General features: G+C 40.3%; 1 protein-coding gene across 6 annotated transcripts in view; it reads left to right on the top strand.

Moving 5' to 3' along the window:
* The first annotated feature begins 440 nt into the window (after nucleotides 1-440).
* LOC117272362 (RNA-binding Raly-like protein) overlaps nucleotides 441-21,495 on the top strand; it is a 68,014-nt gene continuing 46,959 nt past the window's right edge. For 2 of the 6 annotated variants that reach the window (XM_078173052.1, XM_078173050.1), the window contains exons 1-2: nucleotides 441-576; nucleotides 951-1,040. The gene's annotated coding sequence lies outside the window, so the exon portion shown is untranslated. The remainder of the gene's footprint in view (nucleotides 577-950; nucleotides 1,041-21,495) is intronic. The other 4 variants (XM_033651253.2, XM_078173049.1, XM_033651257.2 and 1 more) reach the window with 2 other exon arrangements.

Raw genomic sequence — 21,495 nt, 5'->3', positions numbered from 1 at the left:
AGCAGAGGTTATTTTGCTACCATGCCTCGGACCAATCAGGTTTAATAATTCACTGACCACACGGAAACACGCCTTACCAAACTTTTTCATAATGACTTTGGGTAAGAATACACATAGAAAGGATCATATTTGTACTTCAAACAAAGGAGTGTGACTTGACTTTGTTACCAAATATAGTCACACACTGTATGCATTTATTCACCTGGGGAATGCAGCAAAAGATAACTCACATTTTAACTCACAGGACCCCTTCTGACACACCGTCACTGACCCCCTGTGGTACCCCGGACCCTATCTTGAGAAACTCAAACAACACTGGGCATAAAAATCAATGACATGATCGGAGAGGCTCCTATCCATTACAGCACTGAATGCCTCCGTGTGTAGCTACAGGAGGAAAAAGCTTGGACTGATTCAGAAACTCTGGCCAATCCCGAGTCACATGACTCAAGCACCGGCAGCGATAGAGAGCGCAAAAGGGACGCAGAGCCTCGGTGTATACAAGCCTGCACACCACCAATCCTCCACCGCTATACGCCCAATTTCTTTTTAATTGAACCCTTTTACTCCCGCTCGGTGAGTACATTTTCCACTGCCATTTTCTTAAAGCATATTTTTATCCTCTTTTTCTTGCTTTCTTGTCTTGGTGTTCCGACATGGGGAAAATGTTTTCTCGTTTTCTGCATGCACTGATTTAAATCTTGGATGCTGAGTGTTGTTGCTCCGGCGACATCCACTGAGAAATAGCCCTACGTGCTTTGCGGACGCTCTTGATATTTTTTCCCCCCTCTTCCTCTCTCTCTTCCTCTTCTCTTCCCGAAGCAGCTTCTTTCCGAGCTCACTTGTTCAAAAATCCCCACCTTTTGCTTATTTTCTAGTCTTTTTCCCCCCCTTCATCATGGCTTGTTTTGGTGTGATTTTGCTTTTGGTGCTTTCCTCTGATCTTGCAGTGTTTCTCTGGTGTTGGAGGCTGAACGTCTCCGAGGGCGCAAAAATAACAGTTTTGATTTTCATCTTTGAGGATTTTGCTTTTCGAATAGGTGAGAAATTTCACTTTGCTGGAGTTTGTTTTGGTATTTTCTTTGTACTTCTTTGTGCAGCCTTAACGAGCAAATGGGAACTTTTTGTTTTGCAAAAACGGATATCTCGGACAGAGCTGAATTTGCATTGAATTGTCAAATAGTTTTAGCTCTTTTAATACCTATTGTAATGTATGTCTTCAAAACTCTGAGGAAACACATATCAAACAATTAAAGGCATTGTTTCATGCATATTCTTGTTTCTTTGGAGGACTGATGAAAAGTGATTAAAAAAACTGTCACAGAATGCAGGATTTTTTTTTTTGCCCTTCAAAGTTGCCTCTCAATTTGGGAAAATTCAAACAACTCTATGAATGCAAATCACTGCTGTGCAAAACAAAACAGAAGCAACAACAGATTCCTGCCAATTGAACCAGACACAGCTGTGCTCCTCCGCCCTGTTTCTCTTGCTACACACACAAACCTTGTAGCGTTTGGGAGCGATAACTGGCATGAACACACACACACACACACACACACACGCTCACACACCAGACACCACACAGAGATGCCTGGAAACTTAAACTGGCTGAATGAGTCGATGGAGAGCAGGGGAGGAGAGGACCAGAGGGGGTCCTCAAGGCCCAGGCAAATTTTGCAGCAGTTCATTATGCAAATGGGGCTGGTAGATTTGATTAATAGTTTGACCTTGACATGCAGCCGGAATTCACCCACAAACCTGCAGGCGACAAATTAAAAAACACACAAATTCTCCTGCAATTAACAGCCAAAAAAGAAAAGTGACTGCTGGTTTCACCTTTTTTAAAAATCCTTCATCAAAGTTTGTTTTTGTGCTCTGCTAAAAAAAAAAAAGTAATGCTCTCAAAAACATTTATAAGACAAAACCTCCTTTCAATCATCCTCGAAAGATACGGGTGAAGGCATTTGACAGCTATTCCAGCCTTCAGACTTGGCAGGTCAGGGAACAGGTGGGGGAAGCCAAGCATGAAATGTGCTGCTACGCAAACAATACTTATCTCTCACTAGGGATGAGGTGGGAGGCTGGCTCTGGAATAGCCAGCCTATATACGCATGCACTGAATCACTAAGAGAGGAGAGGTGGAAGGAAGGAATAAAGTTTTGCCCGGCATTTCTGGACCGGTCAGTAATCTGTCTCTGTCCAGTCGAGGCCTGTCTTAACGTTTCTGCACCCGTGGGCCGGGATGATCATTGACCCTTAGCAGGTGTACGATGTAGGCTGCCTCAAAGCCACGCACCACAGAGTCCATCTTCTTTGAGATACGGATGAAAAACATTTTTAGAGCTGCTCCAGCTTTCAGACTATAGGTCAAAGAACAGATTTGGGGGGCTGTCTCTTTTTATATCCCTGTATGTGAGAGATAACCAAAGACAAAAACAGATGAGGGAGTCAGACAAACAAAAAGAAAGATGATGGCGTGTGCGAAAGTGTGTGTATGTGTGTGTCACCAGCACACACACACTCACATCTATAATATCCACTTCACATAGAACAGTCCTGTGTTACATTATGCATGTGGTAATACCCACTGCTCCGTATTAGATCTCCTATTCTTGGATGTGTTGGCTGTGTTCCACACCTGCATTAGTCATATTCAACACATTTCTCAGTACAGTCCGTCTCCTCAGCCATTGGAATGCAGTAGTTTGGATAAACAATGGTATATGCATACACCTGATGCTCAGTTGTGTTGTGAGACGTGCCATTAGCCGAGCAGCGTCAGTATCTCGGCACCACGGCCAGCTCCTTTTATTCTCCATTCAAAGAGATAGTGGTTGATTTCAGTACCGTGGACAGCTGCCAACACTTTATTACTCTGGCAGCTGGTGCGAGCTGATTCTTGCCTGGAAGTCTGGAATGTCTCCACTCACTAACCTCTGCCCTCTACACCGCACACATCTTATTCGGAGCTATTTCAAGCTCTGTAACCCCCATTCAAAAGGCTAAAACACAGGTTTCACCCTAGATAAGATAATACTTTTCTCTGAAGGAGTCAGAGTATATTTTAAACTAGTTGGAAAAAGCTTAATTTAGTGGGTTTTGTCCAAATCGCTGTGATGATAGATAAGTAGGTATACAACAGGTATTGGTCCTGTTTCTCACCAAAATAACAGGAACACTTAAAAATGTAGACACAAACTATGCACAGTAGCCAAGTTTACTCTGACAGATTCCCAACAACAATCAAACACTGTCATCTCTATGAAGATATCTATTATTGCCTGAGTATTGTATGGGATGGTGTTATATTGTCAAGTTTAGCAGGTTTAAAATGCATCCATTCAACAGGCTAAAATAAGAGGTTTCACCTTCGATAAACACAACAATAATACTTTCTCAGACAGGGCTCCTGTGTGTTTTAAACTTGCTGAACTTAAAGGATAAATTTTGTGATATTCTATATTTTTACAACTGCAAATTAGAGATGTCAGACACCCATTAACCTGTAACTACCCATTTAATTTTAATAAAAAATACACAAAATGACATGAAATGCAAGAGACCTTTCCTTTCAATCTCGGGCTCTACTGTCTCAGTGAGCTTTAGCATGTATTTTAAAGCACTATCCATTCAGATGTGGTGAAACTTTAATGTTTTGTGATGTAAATGTCTTGCTTTTATTTTATTTTATTTTTGTTAGCTTTACTGGCAGACAGACAGACAGCTAGCTGCATCAATATGCAACATAATGCCCACTGCCCACCCTTCAGTCTCCACTGGTTAGCCTTGGCCGCTCTGAGCTGCGCACCAGCTGGGTTGGGTGGGAACTAGCTAGCTGTTTTGATGTGTTGCTGCAGAAACTCAGCAGAAACTTTGAGCTGCAAAAAACAACAACAGCAACAACCCTTTAGCATTGTTAATTATGTTAGTGCCACTAGCCGTACTGACACTGATGATAATGCTAACAGAGCTAACCGGGTTAACAATGCTAAAGCGTGTTTGCAGCTCAAGATTTAGCCGCTAACTCACCAAGGCGACCTGTGGGGAGACCAGAGGGTGGGCACAGTGTTTACAAAGCAGCGCTGTTGGGTTGGCTACTAGCGGTAATTACCAATGAGCTGTGCTGTTAGCTAACCCCTGCTAGACCTGGGTGGTGGGCAGAGCAGTGAACTGAGGAGCAGACATTTTAACCAATAGACTGACATTCCTAACTGGTCAAAAATATTCCCAGTGGTTAATTGGTTAATGGTAAACCACTGACATACCTATGAAGAACAAATCCCATGAAGAAAAACAATAATGAATTGACCTTATTGACACGTACTGTCTGTGTAGCCAGAGCCTGGTGCAGCTTATTCTTCAGGGCCAAAGACCAGTGACTCTCATGTGCTCCAGGGGGTCTATGGAAATATTGTAATGCAGTGGTTCCCAACTGGTTGGTCACGGGTCCATTCTCAGTGGACCGCAAGTGACTCACAAGTACAATGAAAATCCGGCACAGAGCTTTATTTCGAAGTGCTGTTTCCTGCTGTAAAGTGAGTGAATAACAATGTGACGCTGAATATATTAAACTGTGTGGACCTTGAACCAATGACTAAGGACAAATCTGGACCCCTTGGCTCGACTGAGTGGGAACCACTGTTGTAGAGTAACTCAAAATTCACACATTTGTGTTCATGGGGTAAATAAACACACAAATCCAGTTACACATTGGTGTGTAGATGATCTTGCGTTTGCTCTTAATAATCAATAATCTACCAGCTATAATGTGCCAACTGCACAGACACACTTTAGTTTCCCACCACCCTGAGCCAGTTGTAACCCTTAAACACAACCTGCTGTGATTGAAATCATGAAAACTTGTTCAAAGGAGCAGAGAAGTAAAAAAGTGACCAAGCCCAAGAATCAACAAATCCAGGATCAGTCTGTGAGGGTATGTCAAAGTAAAAATGTTGTAAAGGCCACACTGTTGTCCCTTCATTATGAAGAACCTTGGAACTGCAGTTTATTTTGAGTCAGTCCCTCATACACTGTGCTGAGAGAGAGAGAGTTATGTATTAATCACCAACAAATTAACTATTCAGTCTTTTTTTTTTTAGTAACAGTCACGACCTGTTTGTAAAGATTTATGTATTTAGTGGGAACCAATGGGCTGCAGACAGGCTGAGGGAAACAGAGAGTATCAAGAGGCGGATTTCCGCATTGTTGGGTTTGGTCTTTTCATGGGATTTATTGACAGTTACAAAAATATAGAATTTTGGCAGCTCTGTCCTTTAATTAAATCTTTTGTAAACCAAAACTGGAATATGCCTTGTGTGGATCAGTTATTTGTGCTGTTTTGTCAAATAAACATACAGCCCCAAATTTACCATAGAGTTGACTGACAAAATTAGACACTGTGAGCTTTATAAATGTAGCATATATTGTGTGAATTTTGGATTGGGTTGAATTATATTATCAGGTGTAGCTGTTGTGAAATGCCTCTGAGCAAATATAGAAACTAAAGCACCATCAAGACAGTAAACTGGTCCCATCACAGTGATGGTTTATTTGCATGAAAATGTGCATTATTTCGAGTTAACCAGTTTTTTAGCATGTATCCGCTCTTCTGTCACTGTGTCTATGAAATCTGCTTCTACTATACAATAAGATGAAAACACTGAGAGCTTATAACGTTCAATAGCAGACCAAAACCATTTTTTTTCCATTTAAATTGCAAATCGTTCCTGGAATGAAATTATAATCAGTTCTCATTGACATTGTTTTTGGCATTCACAGAGAGTAAACTCCATATCATCCAGCTCAGCTCCATGCATATGTTTGATTCATAGGATCAAACCTGCACATTGTGATGCAGATTGACTTTCACCTCTAACCTTTCACCCTCGCTCTTAATCCTGCCCCAAATCATTCCCTCAGTATGATTTTACACCTCACTCTGCAGCCTCCTGGTGCCGTAAAGCAGAAATCAGCTAATTACTCACAGCTCTAGTAACCCAGTTACTTCAGCCTGGTGGAGTGGAAGCTATATTTGGCAGTCACACAAGAGGAGAATTAAGGAAATGGAGAAATATGTCCGTGCCAAGAGATATGGGAAAGCATGGCATGTGTTCATATGCCCTCGGGTGGAGCTATGGACTCCCCTGCTACAACAGCAGGTGGAGTCTTTTTCTCCCTCTTTCCTTCAAATACACATATTGATGTACGGCTAATTCTTCGTTCTGAGTTTTTTCCACAGGGGTGAGAATGGGAAAGTCTCCAAATGACGTAAAAAAACTAACTTTTAAGAGCTCTCCGAAGGCAGCAGCATCATACACGGTGATGCAATAGATTATCTCTTAAATAGCTGGCAAGGGCTGCTGGTATAGCAAGAAAAACAGGGTTAAAAATGTTCCCTTCAAAAAAATATTTCACCCACAAAATGATCATTTATATATCAGTTACTCACACACACATGTTACATAAAGTCATGGCAACACAATTTCACTCCCACCTCATCAAATACAGACAATTGGTCAGAGGTCTTTGGTGTCAGATACTGACGCACAGAGGCACCCTTCAGCTGCAGTATGAGACGCACTAGAATGCATGTCAATTAACGCTTGTTACATGTGTTGTGTCCTCTCAATGTAAACGCTAATTATCATAGGAAATATACAGTTTCTGCTCGTGAAATCTATACTTTTTTTCCAAAATAAATGTAGACTGTAGGTGTAGGGTTCTGTCCTCAAGTTCAGGCAACAAAAGCATGCGGTTATGTAAAAAAAAAATGGTTTGGCTTAAAATAAGTACTAATGTCATGTAACGTCACATAATGTCAGTATGTCCGTTGAATCAGATTTGGTTGTTCAATACAAATATCTGCCTATTCTTTCCATTTTTTTCATGTATAATTTTAAAGTTTGTAAAGGGTGCAGTGACAGTCACATTCACATAAAATGGTGAACAAGCTAACTATGCCAATGATGGATTGGTAATGCACAACAACTTTTGCAGACACTAGATATCAAACAAAAGCTAGAGACTGTGTTGTATTAAGTTTCTGGAAACTATAAATTTGTCACATGTAAGCAAAAGAAAGAAGATAACTTTATTTCTGAGCCTTACAAGGCAAACCCTCTCTTCCTCTGTGCTGTGTCCGCAGCTGCCTGTACCAAAAAGCAGTGTGACTCTGCAAAATCTGGGGACCAAAACATCCCCAGAAGTTCACTACACACTGACTGGCAAAAGAAAAATTGACTGCTCAACTTGAAGCAATCTCAGTTGACTGAGGGGTCTCCAACTGCTGATTCGAATCTCTGACTGTCACTAGCATAGTATGCTACACACACTAGCACACTCCATTATCAAAGTAACTAAACTGACTTGGTTTTACATGGAGAAGGAACAGCTGAAAATCTGGAGTGTGTTTGACTCATCCATGTCCCCTCACTCCCACCCTATGCAGACGATCTCAGTTGTTATACTTTGAAAAATGCTCAGTGCTACAGATACTGCCACTAAAGGGTGCATTGGTGCGTTGGTATCTGACGCCGAGGGCCACTGACCAAGCATCACTATTTGACGAGTTGGGATTGAGACTGACTTGTTGGTGAGGAAAACATTTTTCTGGTACACCTCCACAGTAAACAACGAATCTGAAAACTGAGAAAACTGTTGGTGAATTGGAGTAAAAGGTGGGCACTTTTAACACCAGCAAAACATCCATTTACTTACTTACTTACTAAACCTTACTGTATAAAACACTTAGTGTATGAGTAGTGTGCCTGGGCAAGCATGTGCATTCGAACCCTGCTGGTGCATTTGATTGAGGAGAGTGAAACGTACATTCTTGCCCAGGCTCGCTGCTGGTATGCAGTGTTTTAAACAGGTTTTACTAAAAAGATGCATGTGTTTGGGAAGTACTGAGCATACGACTGGATAAATGAGACTTAGGTAAGTCCACACCGACTTCTGACCATACTTCTGAAACCAAAGCTTTTCAGGCTCCGGTTTCCCAAAAAAAATTGTCCACATGAGTGGTGTGATAAAAAAAAAATATGATATCCACACGAAACCGCAAAACCCGCTACCAAGTGATGTTATACACATGCCAAAGCAGTAGGTGGCGATGTAACTTCTAACGGAAAGACCATTTTAACCAATCAGAAGTCAGAGTCAATACCGGAATAGGGAAGTTTGGAAAATAAAAACAACCCGAGCCACAAAAATAGCGTGAAACAACCTTATCTTTCTTTCTTTCTTTCTTTTTAACCAACAATGGCGAATCGAGGCAGGGGAGAGTCTTTCGTGTGGACAGATAGTGAAGTAGAATTGCTCCTCAAGGGAACAACGAATACAAAGTGGATAAAATACAAGAAAATGTGGATTGGGAATCTGTTCAGGCAAAGCATGCCGATATTCAAGCTCTCTTCATTGAGCAGTACCGTGAAACACGCTCACAAATAAAGTTAGCACCTGCATGTTTGTTTGGTCTGCCATTTCTGTAGCTATTTACGGTTGCTCCGACATCAAACAATGGAGACAGGTAATAAAATACTGCGGTTATCCTATCTAGATGCAACCGCTGGCACCAGACTGATACCAGTTGCGTGTGGCCAAACAGCCAAATCGCATTGAATAATACACGGTTTCAAATTCAGTATAACACAGGGGTTAGTAATCAATATCCAAACCATCATTTTGTGGGTGAAGTATTCTTTAAAACAGTATGACCCTGTGGAATCAATGAAGCAACATCTAAGGAGCTGTTTTCCTTCAAAGTCACCCAGCAAGTTTCACTGTTTATCACCTCTGTTGTTCACAAAAGCTGACAGTGCAAATAGTTTTGTCCAAAAGATACACCCTGACCTCAAAGATCAGGTTTGTGATATATAATAAAAGCACGCACAAATGCCCCGATTACAGAGATAATCAGCTCTGCTATTATTGTAAGATGCAAGATAATATGTCTTCCAAAGACACGCCTTCATCCCATCTCACTGTATAGGTCACATTGTGCTTTTATCTCCCTGCTGTCATCGCCGGTCGAGGCTATAGGTCGCTCAAATCAGATTATGGTACAACTCATTTTAGGTGCATCTACCTTCAGTCGCTATGCTTCAGTGAGCCTCCATAAATTCACATGGGATGGGGGTGGGAAGAGGAGAGATAAAGCTGATGGAAATTGGAGTGTAGTTTCTTTACAGGAGTTCTGTACAAGCGTATACCTGTGGGGGTTTCACATGTAAAGCGAAGCCTTACACTTCATTAAAGCTATGAAAAATATATAAATGATAAAAGGCTGATAGAATAGTAATATGAAAGCATAGAGTCACAGTAATAATTTATAAGCTACCTACCTACCGCGTGATGTATGCCTGCATTTCCCATCTTTGATATTCTGGTCCGAGGCCTAAGCTCCTTGAAGATGACTGGCATTGCAAATGCCTTTTTCTACCCTCCCTGTTTTTTCCTTTTTTTGAAGCTCTCTCATTCCCTCTTTCCATCTCACCCCCTTTTATTTCCCTCTCTGCTTCTCTATCTCCCTCCTTTTGTTGCCATTTTCCCCTCTCCTTCTTCAATTCAAACTCAAGACAGGTATTATGCAGGAGGTAATGGTGTGTAGGGAAAAAAAATATGTATAGTGCCTGACAGTCATCCGTCCGTGTTAAGATCCACAGCAAAGAAATTCCAGGTACTTACAGTAAACAGGGCTCAAAACTGCAAGGCAAGTTGCTCATTATGTGTGGGCAATAACAGGCTATTCTCTATCTGCTCTGCACCGTTAGCCAGTATTTACTGTACAAGTCCTGCAGGAGAGATTAGACTCCACTGGGTTCCTCTGGGCTGGGAGCAGAATGGCCCTGCAAGGACCTCTATTCATTAAGCCCTTAATTGCTAATTGAGGTCTTTGAATGATTCAGCAATAGCTGCTGCTGTTGGGGCATTAGCTGAGTAATTTATGGCTGCAAGGGAGCAGGGGGAAAAATGAACAAGGGCGAGAAAGTGTTATTAAAAAGGACACTGGTGCCCGCACAGCTTGTTATTACACAGCCACCTTATGTTAACTCTCAAAAATCTGCACAATGCTTTTTTTAAATAGCTAATTTGTTAAACTCATTATGTTCTGGGATTAAATTTCATTTAGCCATAATGCTGTTTGACCCCGTACACCTTCATTTTCACTCCAAACTTTAATTTAATATTTTGCAATTAAGCATATTGTGCATGTATGGCCCTGTTATTGAGTTATTTAGCTCTATTCTCAGCTTTTAGATTGTGCACAGCAGCATTTTGAGAAGTCCTTTCATGTTGGTACATGGCAGCAGAAAGAGGGAGAATAACCCATACCTGCACTGCAGCATAGTTCATAAATACAGGCTGTGTCCGAAATCATTCACTCATTCACTACTGCCTACTCACTGTCCAGGGAGTTCTCTGTGGAGGACTTTATAGTGAGCTCATCTGTAACATGAAAAAAACACTTTGAGACACTACTCTGGTCATTTTCTCTGCACTGTTAATTACACCATTGCTACACAATTAAAACATGTCATATCAATGTCGGCTGGTGGACCATCCAGAACAAATGCTGACATGCATATTTGTGATAAATACACAATATTATAATAAGCATACTTCACCAAATTAATAAATAACACAACAGAAGTACTTTGTGGCCATGTGTTGTGATGGTGCTCTGCTCACATTAAACACATTATTAATGTTGTACTGTCAGACACACAAAAGGAGAGCGACAGCGTGATTACAACCTGTCCTACAAATCTTTTCAGTTTAACATTTGATGTGTTGAAGTTTGTTTCACCATTAGTCGTGTAATAACTTGTGAATATGATGAGAAATTATGATTATGATTATGCATTACGATACTACGGCACAAATCATGGCTAATAGCAATTCAGCTCGCTAACGTCAGCTAGTGTTATTAGCCCTTTTCTGTACAGCACAAGAGAGAATCAATTGCCGATTTATTTTAATCTAATCTCTTTAATCTCTCATGACTACACACTAAATTGACAAGTTATTACATGGCAAAGAAACTGGTAAAACAAACCACGTCATCAAAAGTTAAACATGTACAACAGGTTGTAAACCCGCTTCTTTCTCTCTTCTTATCCCTGTGTCTGCATCTGACCCAACGGTCCATCAGTTCCTTCAGCGCATGTTGTAGCAGAAACAAGACTTAAAATAAGAGAAGCTCAGATAGTTGCACATTTGAGGGTTTACTCACGAGAAAGCCAAAGACTTGGTACATCATGACAATTTATAGTGTGTGACAAACACATAACCAAATTTGTCCTGAATCAACGCCAGATCATGTAGCTGAAGTCACATCAGGGAAATACATTTATGTCAGGTCATGTACACTATGATGGGCTATGGTGATTGGTTCGTGACCACTGGTTGGATGCTACTTGTCATCATGTGTTGTTGAATACTTTGAGTCCATTAGTGCCCCAGGGACAATGTTTTTCTGTAGGCTCACATGAAAGTTAGCATCGCCCTGGTTCCCTTGTCAAAAAGCCTATGGGATTTTTCCACTGTAATTTGAATAATTGCAGGAAATAAACTGAGATAAACATACCTTTGTTTCACAGCAGATTTCAGCAAGATAATCTTCATAAATAAACACCCTAAATGCGTAGGCCATGACCTAATGTCACCACCAAGACGGTATGGCTAGGTGTGGCTCGACTTGATATCGTTCTGAACTCTCATTTAGCCACTTGTTAGCCACCCCCTTTTTTAAGACACAGAAACTTCAAAGTTCATGAGTTGGGTATTTACTGCAATATTTTATGTTGTAGGACAAAGCGTGAAACTTGTGTTAACCACAGACCTTATTTCAGGCATCTAACCAAAAACCCACTGACTTTGAGACGAGGGACCCGAGAGTGGTAATATGCTAATTCATTTTGCTAACTATGGTGAGAAGTGAGGGATTTCGGAAACAGCTTTTGACTGTATGAAAATATATTTAGTGCACATGTATTCATTTTTAATGTGTTTGGCTTTCTTTCAAAAGAATGAAAAGAAAATAATTAAAAAAAAAAAAAGTTTACTGTGACCCGTGTTAAAAAAGGAGCTAAGCCAGTAGACCGTTAGGTTAGCTTAACTTATCTTATCTTAGCTTAGCTTAGTTTAGCTTAGCTTAGCTTAGAGTTAGCTTGTAAGGTAATGTTTTATGATTGGCACTCTATATAAGGTATAATAATTCCCACTCTACATTTGGACAGGACTACAGTATGGCTATATGGTGAGTAGAGAGGGATTTCAGACATAGCTGTAGACTGTATAAAAATATAATAGTCCACATTTATTCATTTGTAAGATAAAAAAGTCTTGTGTTAATATTAAGCTACAGCCAGAAGATGCTTTGCTTAGCTTAGCTTAGCTTAGCATTAGAGGTGATTGTAGGTGGGTGTTTTACAATTGGACAGAGCTACATGGAGGTGAGCTGTTTCCCACTGTTTCAAGTAGGGTTAGCTATACGTTAACCTGCTCCTGGCTCAAGAGTGGTATCAATCTTCTCATCTCTCTGCAAGAATGCAAATTATAATGCAGTCACCTCATGTTTAATTTCCTCTGCGGGCATTGATTAAAGCCCTAAAAACGTATCTCTGTTCATCAAAATTACATCTTATTAAGTTTTTTCCATGGAAAAAAAATCCCATTATCCCTTAAAATGCCTTAGATGTAACCCTATAGCTTTGCCTCATTTTGTATTCTCTAACCTATGAATATGTAAATCAGTCTCGTCCCTCAGCTGCTCGTGTGTATCTCAAGAGTACCTGCTCACCTTCAGCTCTGCTCATCAAACACACAAACCTCTGCTTGTATACAGTAACAGATAACATGAGCCTTCTGCTTGACTATGTTGAGTGAAAGTGATACTTGCAAAAAAAAGCAAAAACGATACATAGCTATCAAGTGGAAACTTACGGGGCTAAAACACAAAACCAATGCTCAACTGTCAACAGCCACTTGAGGCTGGCTCCAGAAGTCAGTCAATCCCCAGTGACCCCCATGTTAGATGCCCAACTTCACAGCAAAAATAAACATGTTCACAGCCTGGTACAAAAACTGATTTTGGTCTCTATAGATCATTTCTGTTTCTTAATTTCTTAATGAGTCTGATCCATCCTCTCTTCCAAGTATGGTCACTGCTGGCTCCAAAAATCCAACATGGCAGTGGCCAAAATGTCAAACTCAAGGGTTGAATCCAAATTCACTTGAAGCCCTCAACACCCACGTTCCTGGGTGTTGAGGGCTGTCCAAATTCACAATGCCAGTCCACAAGGGGCGTCAAGTAGACTTTCTGCAGACTTCCAGAGGGTCCCCTTGGGTCGCAGACTTCAGCAGACATTCATTGCCATCCAGACGTGACATTGTGGGTTTTTTTAAATTGCTGGAAAAAAAAACAACCCTAGAAATGTGCAAAATAGTCATTGATAGTTAGGGCTATTAAAATGGTTCTTGAATTGTGTGGGCCAGAAATAATATTCAGTAACAGAATGATACAGAGACATGTATGAGTATAGGCTGTAGAGGGAATGAAAATGCATTTTAGTATTGTGGCCTATCAGGCTGCGCCGAGAAGGTTTCTAATGTAAGTATTACCCAAATTTATTGAGTCATAGTCCTGTCCTTATTTACAAAAAAATTGAGCATGTGTAGCCTGTTACATAGAGAAGTATTAATGTATTTTTGTTCAGTCACACAAAGCAGGGACAGATGAGTAGGCACTATTCATTAACTTGTCTGAAATATATATTAGTTGACCATTTCCACAGTGACTAGTAAAACAGTCTTGGGGGCTGTCTATCAGCCATGTGCAGTCTCTGCCCTTGCAGACTTAACTTGATGACAATGAATACGTTGCACTACGTACAACTGAGGTCCGCGAGGCCTCAGAGGGTGGACATTTGGATTCAGCCAAGGCTTCAGAACAGAGTCCACAGACAAATATATGATGTCACTGTGGCTACGTCCGTTAATCTTATACAGTCTGTGGTAGCGACATCCGTGATGCTCTGCAAAGATGGAAAATAGGTTTGAATCCCAGAGAAATGCTCAGCCATGTTTCAGCGTATTTTGCTCATGATATGTTGTAGCATATAAAAACACCATATGGACATGTTTAAAAGGTTGAAAACTTAACTGGCCCTGTCTAGAGCCAGTGATTTGTCTGTTCTGGGCTAATGTAGAACAACAGTGGAAGAGGACCCACTCTGTATGCAGATAAAAATGGCTCATTCCAACGTGAAAAAACCCACAGTGATTCTTAGTTTTAAGTGATTATAAACTAATGAAATTATAGCTATGAATATACACCATTGCTGCTAAAATATGTCCCTAAATGCTTCACACTGGACCTTTAGCTCTCAAAGATCTTCACAGGGCTCTTTTTAATGGCTGATTTTCACTGTTAGTGTGAGTTTAATTTATTATGTTCTGTGATTAAATGCCATTTAGCCATAATGCAATTTGACCCTCCAGTCCTCATGCAATTTTAATTCAGTATTTTGTGATTAAGCATATTATTTTGCCTTTGTGTAACTTCTACATTTGTAATAATGATGGTTCTTTCTTTGTCTACAACTGACAGTTGGAAAAATGTGGCAGTCAGGTCAGCTGCAATCATTATTCGGGCTGTAAAATCTCCCTGTGGCTCTGTCATTGAGTGATTTTAGCACTATTTTCAGCTTTTATGTTATTCACAGCAGCATTCTGATAAATCCCCACATTTTATGCTGCATATGTTCTCACATAACAGCAGAAAGAGGGAAAATAACCCGTACCTGCACTGCAGCGTAGTTCGTAAATTTAGACTGTATAAAAATGTAATTAGATTTCAGTCCACATTTATTCCCTTGTAATGCGTTTGGCTGTCATTCAAAAGAATGAGGCAAAAAGAAAAAAAATAACTGGCTTATTATAGACCCATATTTCATTCTCTTATGCAGACATTTTTTTTTTCCAGGGAAGCACTAAAAGTTGAGACTTAGTTTGAGAGACGTCTTTCTCCAGAGCCTGGTAACGCAGAAAGTGACGTATTAAAATACGCCTTTTTTCCCCCCTGTGTTGACGACAGTTGAGGTTAGATGCTACGCTGTCAACTCGCTAAAGATAAAATGCTGCAGTGCAACATTCAAGCAGCGGAGAGTGAGTGTGGCCTGAATGCATCCTTCACATGCCATATGTATTTGTCATATTGGATGAGGAGTTTTCATCTTTCTTTCCTCTGACGGGAGCGCCAGTCAGAGGAGAGATCAGGGAGAGAGGAAGTGCTAAAATGATTACTTTCACCAGTTCCTCGCTTCTTTATCTCTGGAGAATTCAGACTCTGAAGCCCCTGACAGTAGGTGTGAAAGGACCAAAGAGGATCCATGAAACACTTACACTTGGAACCTCTGCAACACGGGAGGATGCTGTAGAAGCCCCGAAGAAAAAACATCACTGTCAAGCACTCACTTTGGCTGTTATAAGAAAGACTTTTAACAGACAAACAAAACGTCTTTGCACGGAAAAACACGCCAGTGACGAGCTGGGATGCGCTCACAGCTTCACTGACGCATGAAGATGTTATTTAGCATTAATTTCTGGAGTATTAAGCGTGCCACAATGAATCCAAACCCCTTCTCTCTCTTCCTGCCTTGCCTATCAGGCTGATTTGAATTCAGTGTGAGTGTGTTTTCTGGCCTGGGATGTTTCCACCAGCGTTTGCCAGCAGTTATGCCACATGTTCTTCTTAAAAGGCTTTGAGGATCTTAGAGACTCATGAATATTGTAAAAGAATCGTCTTTGAAGTCTTTTTTTTGCCATTTTGAGTGAGCTAGAGGAATAAAATAAAACTCTTTCTTGTGACCATTTTCATTAAAAACATGTAATTGAGGGCAATTGACAAAATAGTTCTGGAGCCTCTCCTGGGTGTTAATGTAAGGTGGTGCATGTGGGGAAAGGGAGACTGAAAGCTGGCTTAACAGGACATGGATTGCCTGTAGCTGTAATTTCCTACCAGCTGCAGCCTGCAGTTATTTTGAGCACGGGTTCAGTGAAAGTAACAGTAATAACAGAAGTCTGACAAGTTTACAGATTCCACTACAAACTACAAACCATTAGTCGAGCTAATGTCTTGTGTCCATAAGCAAGTTTGCATCATCCTTGAAATTCAAAACAGACACTCAAAAGCAGTTTGCTGTTTATTTCAGGTCCATAGCTGCTTTGTGTCCTCAGGCTCTGGAGAAGGTGGCTTAAATCAGAAAAGTTTGAGTCCATGATTCACTCCCACACCTCGCAAACTTGAAAAAGTCTGTGAGGTGTGGGAGAAATTTGGTTTTTACTAGAACCAATTTACATGCATTAATGTCCAAAAAACACTTTATTTTCCTCATACTGGAACCCCTGTATTCACCCTCTGTCTGAGACGCTCCATCTTAGCGCCTGTCTCTTTGTGCTCTGATTGGTCAACATTTCCAGGTCTTACGCATCTTGGTGTCTCTGTACTGTCATTGCAGCCGAGGAATGACTGTAACAAAGAATAGCTGCACTTTCCTCAATGAAATCGCCAATAAAAACTTCTAAACACAAGCAGACACATTTCAGCAGGAATATGATTTGAAAACCGGAAGAAATGAACAACATGTGCAACCTTGACGTTAGCATGCTGTTACATGTAGCCGTCAGCTTGTCTTGAAAGTAGAAAAAAATGTTAGAAACAGAGTATGCAGAATGGTGTGAAGCCTGAGGTTTTTGAGATGAGATAAGATCAGATAAGACTTAATTAATCCCACATCGTGGAAATTCACACATCACAGCAAGAGTCAGAAGCAAGAGAAAAAAGGAGTGCTGAAAAGGATAAGAATATTTCATTGATACAATATAGATAAAATAAAAATAAAATAATATAAAATCTATATACACCTTTCACTTACACAGATACTGTATGTCCATGATTGATAGTTGCACAGGATGACTGAAATACACACATGGTGTGTGGTGTTACCAGCTCACCCTTTTCCCCCTTTATGTACGGTTGCCTTGTGAGTAACCTTCGTTGTGTATGGAGGGAAGCAGCTCTCTTGGGGTGTCATGGTGAAGTGAAGTGATGATAGTCAATAGAACTAAGTGTCTACATAAGCTCAAGGCTACTGTTAAACCCACTGAGAGGGCCATTTATTGTTTTGTGGTGATTACAGCAATAAAGCCATTGTGAACAACACCTGAATGCCTCACCATTCGTCCCTCTGCAGAGTGCTCTGCACCGCCAGGAGCTAGTTACCAGCTAATAACAAGCTAAGGTAATTTAATGTTAATGAGCCAGTGTGTTCCCAACTACAGTTCAGAGCCGGTGAGCTGTCACTGAGGGAAGTAACAATAGTGTATTTACTGTAAAGATATAGAAATGTAGCCTATAAATATTTTTGCACAGCACTTGGTAAAATATTGCACAATAGCACCAATTCACATGTTTTAAACTTGTTTTTTTAATCTGAAAAAAAAATAAGTGAAGTGGATCCATGCAAAGAACAGTAACACATACATTTAACCCCCTTGAAACACTACCAGTTGTTGTGTTTACGCTTTCGTGAAAATTAAATGTAGCTATCTCTGGTGAGCTGAACCATGCTAGCTGTTTTTCTCTGCCTCCAGCCTTTATGCTAAACTAAGCTAACTGGCTGTGTACAGTAGTTTGATACTTAACTTACAGAGAGATACTAATCTTCTCATCTAACTTATCTTATCCAACTTTTTTTGGATTTTACATGAGAGTTTTGTTATTTCTTTCTTCTTCTCATGCTCTTCTCACTGGCTTGATTCAGGTGAGAGTATTTAAAAAATGGTGATTTGATTTGAGTTGAGCAACGTGTCTTCATTAAACAGTTTGTATGATATTCTAAGAATAAGTGCCCAACGAGCCCGGTCTAACTCTGAAATTGTCGAAATCCAGTGCTTGGGCCGTGAGTTGTGGCATCAGAAACCAACGAAAAAAGGTGTCAGGGGGGAAACATGGTGGGACAAGGATGAAAGTGGTGGGTGGGAGGTGTGGTGGATGGATCCAACAAACAAGGACTTTCACCCGAGAGAGTGCTGTTCATGTCCCATAAGATTCTAAAGCCAAACCCTGTTCTTTATTCCTAAACTTAACCATATGTTCTTGTTGCCTAAACCCAACCACGTGCGTTAGTTGTTGAATGAAAAAAACGTGGTGTGTTTATTTTGAAAGAGACTGTATGTAAACGTTAAATTTCCTGTGAAAACCGAAGTGTTTCTTGATAGAAAACAATGCATGTAACAGGCAGAACTTGACACGGTGTCCCAGAACCTCAACAACCAATGCACCCAGAGTACCTTGCATGTCATATCTTGTTATGTCCATGACCAAACGTCAATATGTTAAGAGGTCGAAGTGAGAATGCGTTAGCCCTACAAATGATGTTAAACTTATGTAATTAACGTAAAGTTACAGAGGTTAGGTTTAGCAAAAGAAACATGGTGAGGACACAGTTTAAAATGATTTAAAGTTCACGCAGTTCAAAACACTTCCTCCTTTTCTCCTATCAGCACATTGGTCACATGACCCCAGCTTTTCAAAGTGCGTAGGTCATGCACAACTAACTGGTTCATCATTACATGGGATATGTATGAATTTTGGTAGTCTTGCCACCAGACAATCAGAGATCTCCGCCTTCTGATACTCTGGGGACACTCCTTTCTAAAGTGTGTTTAACACACCGGCGAAAACGGCCGGCAACAAAGCAACACCTCTTGCATTTTTGAAAAAGACACGCCTTCTTGGAAATGTGCGCTCCTCCTTTTCTCGTCCGCAAGAAAACAAACACACAGAGAGCTTGAAAATGGATGCCGAGAGATTTAACTCTGTTTTATCAAACGTGTGCTCATCCGTGAAGAAAATATTTTTTCCAGCAGATGTCTTAGTTACAACATTATTGAGCTAACTGGAGTAGTTTCATGTCGTATCCGACAACGGGAGGCTTTTAACAGATGACGTCCTGATGTTAGCTTTACTGCTGCTGTTAGCTGTCCCTGTCAGCTGCAGCCACTGATGCTTTCTAGACATCGTGATTTCCCAAAACTGAATAAATACCACACATAGCAACACAAAACTGCTTTGCTAGCTCAATCATGTTGTAACTAAGATATCCGCTCGAAATAATATTTTTTTTCACAGACCGTTTAATGAGTCATTACCTATTACAGACACTGCTAACGGCTGACAGCTAACGGTTAGCCCAGCTAAATGTGCACACAGAAATAGTAATGTTTGTTCAATCATTTTGTTTATAGACTACAAACATCGGATTAGTCCAAACAGTGATACAGTGATGTGAAAAATGTGATATATAGGCTATATATATAGCTAAAAGCTCTGCTGGTTTTCTACCCGGAAGTATTTGTAAACAACAAGGCGATTCCCTCTATAGTCCGGCCGGACAGATGAGTCATGGCCTTGTAAAAGATTATGTTTATTTCTTTTAATTGGCGAGAATGTGTCGCTGCAAACGCGACAAACATCCACTAACTTTGACGGCGTTTTCTGCGAGCACGGCTGAGCCATTTTGTACCGCTACATGTGTTTCTAGTGGAACTACGTTTATGAGCACAAGAGTTCAGAGAGCCACCGAAGGACCGCCCTGCAGATTTACTATTGGTTCTGCAACGTAGGGAGTTTTTTAAACTCTGAAATTGTATCCGCCCATCTAAACACAAAATCAGGGAGAAAGTCATCAGTCTTTAGTTAAGCAAAGCGTCTAAAGACTGACTTGTGAGTCTAGAATTTTGGTGAATTACTTTTCATAAGAATCGATGAGGGTTGCATGTGAACAGCCTGAGTTAAACAACATTTGAATCAGAATCTGATGACAGTCAATGGGTTGTTTGGTCGCCATCAGTCAAATCTGATCAAAGACAACCACGCTGCCCTTTTGAGTGTTAAACTCCTAATAAACAACACCTAAAATGTTTTTTTTTTTTTTACTTGATGTTGTTTAATGGTCTAGAAACATATGTGAAGGGGTGTGAGGAGTAATTCATAATACAGTTTCTGGTTTGTAACATGCTGAGAGGCCATTTTAGGTCTTATTGCTTTTTTCACACCCAGACACAGAAGTAAGAAACTGGTGACTCTACTGTACATATCAACCACATTTCTGCGCTTTCAGCTCTTCCAGCTTAGTATGAATACACATATAACATTTTTCTTTGGCTCACTTCTTCCTGACTTACTGCTGCAGTCTTTTTTAACCAAACACTGTTCATTCAAACATTTCATGTGTTTAATGAGCAAAAATCCAGCGCTTTCATTTGGCACTATATCCCAGCTCACCATGGGCTTAAATTAGGGAAATGACATTTTTCTGATATTGAATCTGCTTAAAAATATGCTCTTGCTTGCTAAATCAAGCGACTAATGGCCTCACCTCTGTACATTTGCGTTTAAAAAGGCCATTCAATGCACTTCACATCCATCAGTCACTCAGTGGGTTGGGGTAGGCGCTGGAGCTGTGAGGTTTATTCAAAGGTGGTGACGGACTGAATGGGATTTGATTGGATTGGATTGACTGGTGGGCTTTTTTAGTCCCCTGCTCTGTTGATAATTAAGTTAATCAACTCTAGAAAACTCAGTGGCAGCATCGCCACATTATGAGACTCGCAGCAGTGTTAAATTATCCTCCATTCTGTGAGGTGCAAAAGGAGATTTTTTGAGAACAGCAGAGAAGATTTAGGGTGGATTATGTGTGGGTTAGAAAAAGAAGTGAACAGGTAGGATGGGGAAAATTGTGACGGGACGTGTGCCCGACTGCAGCGAGTATTATGGTGTATATGTCAGTGTATCTGTGTGTGAGGAAGTGTGAGATATATTTTCAGAAAATATCCGTATATATCATTACATCTTTCCATCTTTCCCCTATACTGTACTTACTCATTTGTATTCAGGCCCCTGACAAGTTTGTTGCCGGAGCCATAAAACATTCACAGATTAAAATACATTCACAAGTAGAGTCTGCTTTTCCCCTGAGCTGCATGTCTTTGGGTTATAGGAGGAAACTAAAATAGACATGATATGATTCATCAATTAAACAAGCTGTCAGTAAACAGAAAATAAACTGGCAACTATTTTGATGAGTGATTGATCTTTCCAGTCATCTTCTTTTCCATCAAACAAACTGTAAACATTGACTGATTCCAGCTTTTCAAATGTAATGATTTGCTGCTTTTCTTTGTTTCATGAAATTATAAACTGAATAGTTTTTGGGTGTCGAACTGTTGGTCAGACAAAACTTTATCCGATTCTCTGAGTAACATTTGTAAGACATTGAAATGAGTGCTATGACATTTTAGGATATTACTTTGGGCTCTGAGGGAAGGATAATCAGCATTTCTTCACTTTTTTCTGACATTTCATAGACAAAACAATTAATTGAGGAAGAAGAAACAGCAGGTTACCTGATAATAACGATAATTGTTAAC

This window comes from Epinephelus lanceolatus, chromosome 12 (assembly GCF_041903045.1).
Source record: "Epinephelus lanceolatus isolate andai-2023 chromosome 12, ASM4190304v1, whole genome shotgun sequence".
Lineage (NCBI taxonomy): Eukaryota > Metazoa > Chordata > Actinopteri > Perciformes > Serranidae > Epinephelus > Epinephelus lanceolatus.
The sequence above is the reverse complement of the archived record's forward strand: the minus strand, read 5'-3'. Positions and strand labels throughout refer to the sequence as shown.